Source organism: Vulpes lagopus, chromosome 1 (assembly GCF_018345385.1).
Source record: "Vulpes lagopus strain Blue_001 chromosome 1, ASM1834538v1, whole genome shotgun sequence".
Taxonomy (NCBI): Eukaryota; Metazoa; Chordata; class Mammalia; order Carnivora; family Canidae; genus Vulpes; species Vulpes lagopus.
In genome coordinates this window covers 10,807,511-10,821,658 of record NC_054824.1, presented here as the reverse complement: position 1 = coordinate 10,821,658, position 14,148 = coordinate 10,807,511, and the positions used below count along the sequence as shown (strand labels likewise).

Sequence of the window (14,148 nt, the reverse complement as noted above, 5' to 3'; positions counted from 1 at the left end):
GCAGAGGCCATTCCTGATAAACATCCTCAAGACCAGGATTTTCCTCCTTAAATAACCTTCAGTAAGTATGAGAGTAGGCATGTCCCTCTCCTAGGGCCCAAAGAAGAAACCATCCCACCCCACAGTCCTAGACACCCCAGCGAAACAGAAGAATCTCTTACAAATGTACTTTGTCAAGAGACCAAGTAAAATCATTTCAAAATATGGTATTATTTCATAATAGCCCATAAAAAAGTTCAGAGAGAAAAAGCAGGACAGTGAGTACCTTCTCTCCCTTTTGATTTTTTTTTCAAGGAAAAATAACCAAATTAATCAGACCGTACAGCTTCCTGTGTCTACTGTCACGTACTGAAATGAGAACTTTTCTCTCTCCCACCACCTCTTCCAAGACTGCAGCATTAGAGGAGACTGGTAGGTAACGGAATAACCGTTGGGTTTTTCTTTTCTGCTTATAAAACTGTCATGCTGCACACATCTCAGCAATGTGTCTGTCTTCTCTTTATTGGAAGCAGGTCTATAAAATCGAAATACAATGTAAAAGATGACCTCAAGCGAGGCTCTGTGGTTTGGCTATAAAAGAGGCGGTGGTGCTTGGCATGCAGTCCCCCTCCCCTGCCCCCCTCCATGGTTCCGGCTCCCTGAGAGCTTTGCAGGACTGCAATGCAGTAAAGGGTCTCCATAAATGAAGGGAGATGCAGAGGGGGAGGGAGAGAAGGAGGTTGCAATTTCCCTGTGTGCATTGAGCCTGAGCATTTTCTATTTCAACTAAATATGAAGAATCATGGCCTTGTTTTAAGGATTTCAGCAAAAGAAGACAGTTTAAAACCAAATGCCTGCTCTCTGCTATGGCAGTTCTATTGGCAGCCTGTAATTTGTCGGAGAGAGATAATGGAAATGCAGTTATGTTTGTATAATCCATGGGCTGTTTATCAGCTAGGTAAAGCCCAAAGATACAGGTAGCGGCAAATCTTTCTGTCTGGAAAAAAAAAAATTAAAAAAATCTTTCGATTCTGTAGAAGAAGAAAAAAAAAGGTATTCCCACCATTTTAATATAAAATGCTGTTCCATTTCATTTCTTTAGAGGTAATTCTGAAGCAAAGGGAAGAGGCTAATGGAGAAAAGAATCTGTGGGACAATAGGCATGTTTCATATCACATATGGAACATGAATGTGCATTTCTCAAAAAGAGAGATTTCCATTCATGTCCTGATCTATCTTTAACCTGCCATTTGGAGGCAAGTAATGTAAATGACAGCTCTACACAAATCACTCCTCTGATAGTAGGACTGCAACAACCAGAACCTTCTTTTTTGGGGGGGTGGGGGGGGAGGTATTGTAATCAATGCAGGCAATAATTTGTTACACTTGGGTTTTTTTTTGTTGTTGTTGTTTTGTTTTTTTTGTTATTCTTGGTTTTTCTGGAAGAAGTCCTCAGCAAAACCTCACCCTTATCTGAAAGTATTAAATAAGCATTCACTAGTTTTGTCGTGAGAAATAACATACACAGATATAAATGTGATAGGCTCCTTAAGAACCATGTAAAGTAAACTCTGAAAATTGCTTCTTTATTCAGATATTGGTATTTACCTCTGAGCTTTCATTTTCTAGGCTGCATGTTTTACTCTGAGATATAATCTTGCTTCATCTTTTCAGTGTCAGTATGTCAGTCTTCGATTGAATCAACAACGATGAATATAGAGCTTATTTAGTAATAAACAGAAGGTACATGCACAGACTACAGAAACACGGTGTAAATACATTTCCGAATCTAGTGGAAATTTCTATTTCGGCATATGTCGCAACCACACTGCATACCATGGAAGAGACTAGGGTGAAATGACATTGCAGACCAGGGCTTCCCTGCCTGGTTTCTATCCTGATCAGTGTCTGCACTCTTTAAATGCAAGGAGGACAACACATAAATCATAAGCTTTTTCCTCCCATTTAAACATCCCTTACGAGAAGAAATGGGTAGGAAATATCAGAAAGGGAGACAGAACATAGAAGACTCCTAACTCTGGGAAACGAACTAGGGGTGGTGGAAGGGGAGGAGGGTGGGAGTGGGGGTGACTGGGTGGCAGGCACTGAGGGGGGCACTTGACAGGATGAGCACTGGGTGTTATTCTGTATGTTGGCAAATTGAACGCCAATAAAAAATAAATGTATTATTAAAAAAAAGAACATACAGATATATGGTGTTCATTGATACATGGTATGTACTCAGAAAATAAATATATGGATGAATGATTAAATATGGATTAAGACTTAAAATGGGGTATTTAAGTTGAATAAATATTTTTTAACCAAAATAAAATAAAATAGAATAGAATAAAAATAAATAAATAAACATCCCTTACTGGTATTTCATTCTCGGTAATCTATGCTTCAAAAATGAATCCAGCCATCAGCATCCAGCCACACAAATTGCATGTCATTCCAGCTTTTTATCTTCTGATTCTTTGGGGGAATACTTGCTCCCTGGACTCACACAGTCCCCTTTTACCAAGCCGCTGAAAGTATCGGGGTGCTTTTCCTTCACAAGGTCTTTGTCAGGATTTAACGCAGCAATCCCTAGAAAAATCCCCACATGGTACCTCGTGCACAGCAAGAACTCATTAAATCATGAGTTATATTTTGTATTGTCATAATTAGTGATTTTTTAGCTATTTTCTCCAGACCAGAATTTCTCATTTGATAGGTAATAAGGCACCCAGAAAAGGACTGCTACACACAGGAAACTGCATAATTTTACAGGACCTGGATTCAAATTTTGGCTTTGTCACTTAACAAGCTCTTGACCTTGGGTAAGTTACTTTAATTCACTTAACTTCCGTTTACGTATCTGTGCAATGGACATGGTAATACTTAGCTCATAGGTTTGGTGTCTGAATCAAATGATAAAGCTCCTCACCCCAAGAGGCAGTATGGCAGACAGTGACAGAGCATGGAAACTGGCTACAAACGCTCATGCTCCCAATTACTCTGTAACCTTGAGTTCTTTATCTGTGCCTCAGTTCCCTCATCTGTAGAATGGGCATAATAATAGCAAATATACCTATTATGGCATTGTGAGGATTGGATGAGTCACAAATGACTTCCAGAAGAGTGTCTAGAAGGCAGCAAAAATTAGTAATGATGATAATCACCATTTTTTTTTCATTTAGTAATGAGGTATTTCCTGAGCAACTACTATATAATCTGTCACTGTGCTAGTCACTGAGGACACAAAAACAGCATCATCCCTGCACTCGGGCAGTTCAGAGTCTGATGGGGAGATAAACATTAATCCAATAATCACAAAGATAAATGTGTACTTACAATACAAAGCGAGATACATGTTTTGCAAAAAAGGGAATGGTTTTATGGAAACGTAATTGAACAGGGGCATATTCACTTGGAGAAGCAGTTCAAGTGAGAGCTGAAGGTTGAGAAATTAAGTAGGTAACGAGGACTGGGGAAAGGAAGCCATGTGTGCAAAGGCCTTGGGTGAGGAAGTATGGTGCATCAGAGGAAGTGACTGGAGAAATGGGGGGCATAACAGGCATGGAGGCTGGCAGGGTATGCAAGTGCCACACCACGCAGGGTTGGAGGCGAGGTGAGGAGTAGAGATTTCACCCCAGGAGAAGGGGAAACTCTGGGAATTTAAGCATTGGAAGGCAAGGGATGTTGGTGGTGACATAATCAGATTTGCATCCTGAGATCTTCCTGACGGATGTGATTTGGATATTAAGCATATGCCTGGGAGACCACTTAGGAGGCTATGGTGGATGGGACTAGAGCCGGTGGTGGAGACGGAATCAAATGAAAAAAACTGAGTAAATTTAGGTTTGGGTCCATTAAAGTTGCATTGTAACAGTTTCCTTTCATTTGCCGATCACTGCCTGCCACAGGTTTTTCTGTATCTACACCAAGGGCACAGCTAGAGACAGACATGTACTACCACCCCATGGAGTGGGGCACGACCTAAGGATGATCTGGATCAGAAGGACAAGAGAGAGCTGACGCAAGCCCTCCCGAAGGAGAGTTTTCACCTGGGCTCCCCAAACCAATCCCAGCCCAGCCAGAGCAGAGGCCACCCTATTGACCCAGGAGTTCTCCAGGAATGGAGCAAGGCTGCAGCTGCTTGACATTCCCACTGCTGCCTCTCTGCCACCTGGCGAAGGAAGTCAGCCCTGAGCCACCCAAGATCCACTCGGAGGTCTAGACCAGTGATCAGTTAAAACAGCGTCCATCAATCTTCTTTGTTATTTACACGCACCTTCTGCCAAAATACTGCATAACTCAACTTGTGAACATTATCTGTTAGGTCTCTTTCTTGGTCACAGGGAACAGGTCAAGTGTCAGGTTCAGGCCCTGTCATTACCAACACATCCCTGTGGAACATTGTTACTAAGCCTGACTCTTTGTAATGAAATTGGTGTTCTTTTAAGCTGCCACTATTGGGGCAATCACCTAGTACTCTATACTGACTTTTATAAACAGATCCTCATTCAATAAGAGTCTAATATTTATTGAACACGTACTATGTGTCATGCCTATGTCAGGTGCAGGACACCAGAAGATAAGGGGCCCATCCCCAACGTCAAGTATCAGTAGTCCAGGGAGGGGAAGACAGATATAAACTGATTAATTATGACATGATATGGAAGCGCATAAATGAGGGCATGAATAAATTGTAGAAATCCAGAGCTGGATATAATTAATTTCTGTCTGGGGTGATACATAAAACCTCCACAGAATTTGTTGCAAAACACAATAAACATTAGATAGCCTTTCGATTAACAACTTCCTTCTGGCACTTTGTTCTTACCCTTTAACCTCATTGCAATTGCCTTGCAGTTCCTGCACTATATTATTAATGGAAATGTTTCCCCTCATTATCCAGCAACTTTGTAACATAGACAATTATGTTCTGGAAGAAGCTTGAGAACTTCTTTAGCTGATAAAAGAATTAACCTTTTAGACTAAGACACCACTTGCTGCTGGGCACAACAGTTCTCAAGGATTCTGATTACTCCGAAAATGCATGGCATCTGTTTTACATGTGTACGTAGTATAACCTAGGAAACAACTATTATTCATAAGAGTGAAATTTTACTACAGCTAAGAGACTAAAGAGTGATAATCCTCAAATCTTGCTTCTAAAACAGTCAAATCTTAATTTTTTTGAGCTTCCAAGGCATAAACATGTCACACAAAAAAATCTATGGATCTCAGAACCCACACTAAAGGAACAAAAGAGGCAGCTATCTGCGTATAGTCACTTGTGGACTATGGAAAACATACCGGCCCCAAAATATCTTCCTCAGTGACTGGGCTACTTGGTCAGTCGTAAGGGGATGTGAAAACAATGCCCTCCTAAGTTCTTTGATCAAGAAGGAAGTGAATTTAAGAACACAAGAATTAGGGGCATCTGGGTGGCTCAGTCAATTAAGTGTCTGGCTCTTAACTTCAGCTCAATATCTCAGGGTCATGGGACTGAGCCCCCACATTGAGCTCCATGCTCACCATGAAGTCTGCTTGAGATCCTCTCTCCCTCTGCCTCTACCCCTCTCCCTGCTGTGCTGGTGCACATGAGCACTCTCTCTTTCTCTCTCTCTCTCTCTCTCTCTCTCTCTCTCTCTCAATAAATGGATAAAGTTAGAAAAAAAAAAACACAAGAGTTGAGTGACATGTGGAATAAACAGACAGGTGACTCCTACTCTGGGTTCTCTGGGGGAATGTCCTTCTTCATAACCCAAAGAACAGAACCCAATGGCTTTACTCATGTACTTAAGGCCCTCTACGATCTAGTACCAACCTACATTTGCCAATTCACATCCCATCTTCCCTACAACAAGCCCTTTATTCCAATCAGACTAGCATAATCATTGTTCTCAGTTCATGCTTTCCTCTTTCCCTCCAAGTAGAGATTGGGGCAGGGAGGGTTCTGCTGGAGGTAGCTACAGAATCAGCTCCATTCACTGAGGGATGCCTCAGCACCACTCAGTGAGTTGCAATGTCCCATATTATATTATCAATAATCGAATTAGCAACGGAACCAATGAGTAACCTCAGAAATAAACATCTAGAAATACACACCTGGGCCTAGGTAATGAACTAAAAGAACAGGTAACCTTCCTAGATTCTGTGCCCTTAAAAACTTTACAGAACAGATCAGGCTTTCATCTGAAAATGGCCTAACCAAAGCTCTGGTTAACAAAATCTTTGTTACCAAATGAAAGATGAGGGCATAATAACAACAAAAAGAATAGCTGGTGTTTATTGAGAACTTGCAGGTACCAGCACCATTCTAAATGCTTTACATGTATTGATTCCTTTAATCCTCACAGGAGCGCCCTGAGGTAGGTCATGTTTATTATGCCCACATTATAGGTGAGAAAAAATGAAATTGGAGGTTGAGTCACTTGCTTGAATTCACACAGAGCTTAAGTAGAGATTCAGAATCTGACCTCAGGCTCTCTAATTCTGGAATCTGGGCTCTTGACTCAACAGCCAGGTAGAAAATGTCAGACTCCAGGTAAAACGATATATAAAGTGTGCCTTAATGTTTCAGGTTTTTTGGGATAAAATATACACTGACTGAAAGTCCGAAAAAGGATATGCTTGTTATATTCTATAATCGTGAAATTCTTTGTTTTACCCATCCAACATGCAAAAGAATAAAAAGGCTTCCTACCAAATATATCTTCAGATACAAGACAAATGCCTTTTCCCAAATTACAGTGAAGTTTAAAGAACTGGATTAAAATTTTCTCCACAAGTCAGCCTGACCCACAAGGTTCATTGTGAATTTGCCCCATTTGCAAATGTCTTAATCTAAAGCACATTCATTATTTTTTAGAAAAGTTTTCACTGAAAGAAAAGATTCCATTTTATTGAACTTTATATTTACCTTAATAGTTCTGAACATGAATCATAATAGTTGCTGTGTATATACGACAATATTTCACTTGCTTGTTCCTAAGTCACACAATGGGATAATACACATCTATTAAAAATTAGTTTTACAAGTAGTTTTTAGCAAGGGATAAAAAGCCTTATCCTATAGTGTCTAGCGAAAATGACAAAATTTCATATTTAGTATGACTATATCACTGGGAATATGTATTCATAAAAAATGGGTTAGTAGAAAATGTTAATGTTAATAAAATGGTTGTCTTTGGCTGGCGACATGTTGTGATTTTTTTTCCTTAGCTCTTTTGCCTTTCTGTTTTTCTAGAGTAAGTATCTTTACATTTGTAATAAAAAATAAATAAAACTTTAAAGTAAATATGAACAAGAAAGTCATTAGCAATCCAAGTTCTGTTCCTACGCTCAGCTCTTTCAAGGAACATTTTACCATCTAGTTAAGGAAATTCTCTTTGAACCACCAGATGTAAGTTTACCTTTATGAGACCTTGCAGCATTTTATAGACAACCACTAATCCAGAATAATAAGGAAAATCGGGCACTCTTTCTGAACAGGGGGAAAAACATTTTTTCTCTAATTTAAAAGAAATAAAATGGGCTTTGTACTATGTCTGAATCGTGGTTCAAATACTTCAGCAAATTAGTTAAGCTCCCTGAGCTTGAGTTTTCCCACGTGTAAAAAAAAAGTTGCTGTTAGAATTAAATTCCGTAGCATAAGTCAAGTGGCTAGCTCAGGTGACTGCAGCCCCAGCTGACATCTGGTGGCAACTGCAATGCTACTTCCTTTTTCTCATGCTGGGCCCTGAAACCGGGCACTGCATCCATAATTGGGAGGAAACACAAGTGAATCTCACATAAGGACCATATTTTAGATTCACCTAAAATACCAGTGGCTACAAATTAAAGGGATAGAGAAAATTCCATAGCATTTTCCAGTCAACATTGCTTATTGTTCTGGTCAGTGTAGGATAATTCCAGTTCTTTATGACCATTTGACTTTCTGAACAAAAATGAAAAATAATGTTACTTGTTTGAAACACACTGTTCACGACATCACTTGTGCTACATTGAACACATCTTGCTTATTTTCTTTCTGTCATTCTGATTTTCCTTCCTGATATCTCTATTTCTTTCTTATATTATTTTGGACATATGGACTAATGCAACAGTTGCTTTATTAAACATCCAAAATTCTAAGTATATTCTTATAGCTGGATAATTTATCAGATACAATTTGGTCCATATAATGCTAACATATGTCGTAGTCCCCATATGTCAAGAAATACATCAAAGAAAGATTTTCTTCTGTCTAGTATAAGTGATTATTAGAATGGATGAGAACCCTCCTGTGATGTTTGCGGTGGGCATTTTCTCCTTGTGAACATTCACAGTCTCTGTCTCATCTCCTGACCTTCAAAGTTTCCTTAAAAGCATTCTAGTCCCTTATAATATAGTTATTTTAACCAGGTTTTGCAGATCATACAGTCCTTCTTACCTAGTGTCAGTGACAGAACAAATATAAAATAGGATTAGATGAGCATAATTGAGATTTTTATCATAAGTATGTCATTTCTATTAGCACTCATCATTCTTAGATTTGTGGAGTTGGCAACTCCTCTCTCTGCCTTGCTAATTCTCACTTATTTTTTTCAGATCTCATATTAAATGAGACCCACCCTGGAAAGTCTTTTCTGAACACTTCTCACTCCTACCCCTTCCCCCAACTCACCACCTCAGATGAGGTCAGGAGCTCTAACTATATTCCCTCATTATACGCCAGATTCTTACTTTATATCCCTATCACAACAATAACTATGTATAATCCTCTGCCTGACGTCTGTCTGTCTGAATGAACAATGACTTCCATGGGACAAAGATGTACCGGCCTTAGTACCTCGGGTCCTGCTGTGATATTTGACCTAGAAAAGATGCTCACTAGATAATTATTGAATAAGTGAATGAATGAAGCCGATGCTTGCTGCCAGTAAAAAATATCCAGGTTTACGCTTTCTGCTCAGTAAAATAGCCTGACTCTCAAGAGTACATTTAGAATCATACTGTATTCATTGTGTAGTTTAGTAAAATATGTCAAGGAACCATATCTCAGCTTCTAGTAAATATCTACACCAAAATAAGCAAAGTCTGGCCGCCATTCACTCAGGCATTTGTGTTACCAAAGAATATTTACAACCGCAGCTGACAGCAAACGATGCTTCCTAAATTCAGATACATGGAGGCTATCCTGTTTTATCAAGTACCGTTTTTCCTAAAGATTTACTGTGAGAATCAATGAAATGTCTGCTCTGAGGTATAAGAAGGGCTATTTCTGAGAGTCATCAGAAAGATGATATTCAGTGAAGATTGAGTATATTATATGGCATGGACAAAATTAAAATCGGAAGAATTTAAGTCAGTGTGCTCGGAAAGAATATAAAGCAAGAATTTCTCTAGTGAACCAGGGTCAGGTCCTCAAAGTTGCCCTAAACCCCATAATAATAAACAAGCTGACATAGCCAACAAGATCAGTTTTATGGAACACAGTGAGTTTTTCTGAGTTGAAGGAATGTTCTCTGTGGAGTAGCTCCTAGGTTTATGCATGACTTTATTTTCTTTTTAAGATTTATTTATTTATTCATAGAGACACAGAGAGAGAGAGAGAAAGAGAGAGGCAGAGACACAGGCAGAGGGAGAAGCAAGCTCCATGCAGGGAGCCTGACGTGGGACTCGATCCCGGGTCTCCAGGGTCAGGCCCTAGGCTGAAGGCGGCGCTAAACCGCGGAGCCACCTGGGCTGCCCTATACATGACTTTAATAACAGGGTAATTCAGTTACTCTACTTCCCTCCTGAAGTCATAATAAACCATTTCATTCTGGGACAGGAATCAGGCATGGTGTCAAGTGGGTAGCTTAAACTCCTACCGTGTGCTAAAAAAGAGATAATGAGAACATAAGAGTGAAAAGCAAAGCTTCAAATCCTCATTATAGCAGGCACCAAACAATTAACAACAACAACAACAAAAAAGCAACACCAAAGGTTTTGAGACAACAATATAGGCTCTTTCCTAACTTTGTTCGACAATTTATATGCCAGACACTGAGGGTGACTTTAGTGATTAAGACAGGTACAGATTTCACTGTATTTACACAATGTCTCATGAAATACAAAATAGAAGCAATAGTTCCTAAAGAATATTGGCAAATGTTTTTTGTTGATCATTAATGGAATGCTAAAAATGGTATGTCATGCATACCTATCACTGGGAGACCTTTCCAAGAATTGAACTAGACTTTGTGGACACAAACAACTACACGTGAGAAATTAGCGACCCACACGATAAAGGCTAGGAGAGTCCAAAAATGGAGATTCTCATGTCTGACACAAGACTAGAGCTGGGCTTTGAAAAAATGAAGACCTGGAGAAAAGGGAAGAGGACCCTGAGGACCTAAGGAAAGGCATCAAGACATGGACACAGGAGTGTTGATGGCATCCAAGGAGAAGTCAGTAGCAGGTCCGACCGAAGGACAGGGTACCACTAATGAAGCAATCAAAGATGGGGTAGGGAAGGTGGGCAGACTCCTTAAACCCCTCACAGCTTATACTATAAAGTCCTAAGCATTCAGAAGAGAACCGTGAAGAAAGCCTTCCATGAGAAAGACTAATCTGATACTTGTTCCTGAAATCTGAAAAATGGTGCCAACTAGCCTAATGAGAATCATCTGGAACACTTTATGAATACCCCAGATCCCAAGCCCCTCATTCCTAGTAACTTAGAGGATATCTAAGAGAACGAATATATCTTTTTTATTATATGGGTGTATGGATATGTTTTTTATTTATTTTTTTCTAGTACTTTAAGTGATTTCTTGTGTGATTCCAAAGCACAGCCAGGCATGGAAAGCACGGCTATAGAAGATGAAATGACTGCACTGAAAAAAAAAAAAAGAAGAAAGAAAGAAAGAAAGAAAGAAAGAAAGAAAGAAAGAAAGAAAGAAAGAAAGAAAAGAAGAAAGAAAAAGAAAGAAAGAAAGAAAGAAAGAGAGAAAGAAAGAAAGAAAGAAAGAAAGAAAGAAAGAAAGAAAGAAAGAAAGAAAGAAAGAAAGAAAGAAAGAAATGACTGCACTGGCTCGGAAGGGTGACAAGGACCAGACCTAGGAGTGTGGACTGGCCTGACTTGAAAGACAGACAGACTTCTCAGTTTAAGTCAACACTATAGGGTTTAATTGACATCTGGAAATATTTGTAGGAACTTCTGACCCCTAAAAGTACATTACATTACTCTCACACTGCTGTGCTCGATGCTTAGAATAAAAGGTTTATTATGCAAGGACTCTAAATGAGTCAAAAGACTACATCTGCACATCTTGACGCCATCTGTTTTCTCCTACCCTCATCCCATGAGAAGGCGAGCTCCTCAACTCAGAGCACTTACTCCCTGCTCTATCCCAGCCCCAACAATGGCAGCAACACAGACCTGACAGGCCATCACTTTTTTAAGTGAGTGCTTAAGTGTATAAAGAAAAACCAGTCTTTTCCATCACTAGAGAAGGCAGCTCTCATTCACAGATCTTTGGAACCGTGTCCAAAATATCCATTCCCCAGGTGAAAACTGAGACAATTCAGTTATGCCCACCAGGGATATTGAGTGCTTTTGTAGACTCTGGAGGGTTCCAGCATTGGGAAGAGACCTGGGGAAAACTTTTTAAAAAACAATGTTCAGGTACAGTGGCAGTAAAAGTAGCAAAATAGTCACAGTGGACTAATTTCAGCCTGATTATAAAGCATCTGCCATCTGCTAACATCATTCCTTTCTGGGTTTGTGGTGGTTTTTTTTTAACCCCCCTAAAGCCTTCAGGAGAATTTCTGGTTCATGAAGGAATTCCTCCTCTCCCCATTTGAATTCCAGAAACCTGAGTTTAGTATTTGGGGGTTCTAGAAACTCAGAGTTTCTAGAACTTTTCTAGTACTTAGGAGTTAGTAGATTACTTTTTTTTTTTTTACTTTTTTTTTTTTTTCTGAAAATGAACAAGGCTGTGATGGCTATATAATCAACTACTATTCCTTTAATCCAGATTTTTAAAAATCATCTTAATTTGGCATAATCAGTTATGACCATGCTGTTAAGTAACTTGCCTGGTTTCTTCATTAATGACCTCTGAGAACATTAGCCTGACTTTTTTTTTTTTTCAGCCTGAATTTAAAAGGGGGAAACTGAAGCCCAGAGAGTTGATCCCGTGCCTGAGGTTTATCAGCTTCAGAACCACCACAACTTTTGCATTCAAGAGTAAATTCTACAGTATGATGCTGCCTCTCTTGAAACAAAGAAAAGCCTAGGATTTCAGGTATTTTAGGTCTAATGCTTTTTATTACATAGGCATATTTCTTCAGTAATCAAGAAGCAGCTCAGTGAGAAACCAGTTTTAAATTTTTGTGTGTAGGATTCCTAATTTTAAATAATTCTGTTTTACCAAATAAGAGAAGTTAAAATTTCCTTGAGACAAATGAGGAGGGGAAAGCATAAAATAGATGAATAAAATATGCTTAGTTTCTCCAACAGGAGTTTTTAATAGAGAGCATGGGGGTGGGGGCATAGCATCTGCCCCTGCAGGTAGGAGTATTTTTATTACTGACATTGTTTAAAATCACTGAAGATGAAAACAATAGAAAATAGACCAATCTAGTTTTATTGTTTATAAATTCTCTACAGACAATGCACCCCCTAACTGCCCTTAGTAGGCCCCTGCGGAGGGCCAAGTGGGAGCCATGCTTAGAGATAACCCGACGACACAAATCACTGCCACAAATATTGTCACCAGGGGGCAGAGGTAATATTAGAGAAATACTGGAAAATATTTAAGATCTTAAAAATACTGGGTAGCAATGAGTGAAAAGCAGTTCAAAGTGAATCCAGGTGATATGATGGATGAAAGCCCATGGAACACAGGAAAGCTCCACGGACTTAATGAAAGACTGTTCTAGATTGTTCAACCTCCTCAAACCAAAGGAATTGGCCTCATTTCCCCTGTTAGGATCAGGTTTATCTTCACCATCCATTCTCTTATGTATTAGTCATTAATTGATAGGTTAATGGGGAAAAAAAAGAAAAATAGCCAGTGAATGTAAATACTACAGAATAAATTCTATGAAACTGAAAGAACAGCTCAAAATGTGATGATGAAGGAAGAAGAGTCCTCACGCACCTCACCCAGCCTCTTCCATTCCTGACTTTGGGCTGCTCAGGATACCTATAGGGTCATCTAATGCTTCTAAAGTCCATCCTGTGTGGCAGGGAAAACACTTTAGATTCCTGGGTAGGGGTCCTGTGACCTGGCCTCCTAGGCAGGTGTCACTTTCTACACTCACAGTTCAGATTCGAACCCTCATCAGAGCTGGATGGTGACCTTCACTGATAGAGAAACTGCCTTCAAGCAAGACATTCGTCCGTCCTACGGTGAAGACCTCTGCTGTCCAGGGTTTCATAGTCAAAACGGTAACGTCAATACTAAGTACTATGCCCACCTCTCAGGGAGTCACAATGCACTTTAGTCATATCATATGTGGAAGAAACATACTTAACTTTCTTTTACCAGGTTATTTCTGTAAAATCAGTAGGGCACAGAACCCCTTTCTCCACAGAGCACCTATCAGTATGAATATATGTGTGGACCAGCACTCTGTACTTCGAACCAAATGGAATTAGGCAATTCACCCTTCCTCCTGAACATATTTTCTGAATCAGAACAGTTTAAAAGTCCTATTCTTGATTGTATAAATAAAGGAATGACTTGAATTACGGAATTCCAAAATAAAAAGCCAAGGCTAAATAGTGGCCAAGTTTTGAAGGTAGAAACCCCTCTGTTACATTACTGGTGTTTATGTGTGTGTAAAATTTAATAATAGTGGAACAATGTGGAATATGTCATTGATTGTATGCATTGCACATGCACATGGATATACAAAGCCCATGACTATTTATTTGTTAGCTTCAACTTCCTCCCCTCCTCAAGAATTCTTTCTTTTTTCTGGGGTTTTTTTTTTTTTCTTTTTTCTGGTTATGAAGTATCAAAAGGTAAAAAAAAAAATGACTTTTACTTTTTTTATTTTCAGCTTAAGTCAATGACAGGTTTTCTATTGTATTCGGAGTTAGAATATCCCTACAGAACCAGCTACACATTTCTTCAAATGTATGCAATCATTTAATAGGAAGTTTTAAAGTCTTAAAAATGCATGGGTATCAAC

The 14,148-nt window shown here is 39.2% G+C and overlaps 1 long non-coding RNA gene across 1 annotated transcript; it reads left to right on the top strand.

Moving 5' to 3' along the window:
• Positions 1-291: 291 nt before the first annotated feature.
• On the top strand, positions 292-4,951 carry LOC121474260. Its single transcript, XR_005983295.1, has 3 exons — positions 292-411; positions 2,699-2,804; positions 3,891-4,951. It is a non-coding gene; the product is annotated as an uncharacterized LOC121474260 (long non-coding RNA).
• Positions 4,952-14,148: the final 9,197 nt, after the last annotated feature.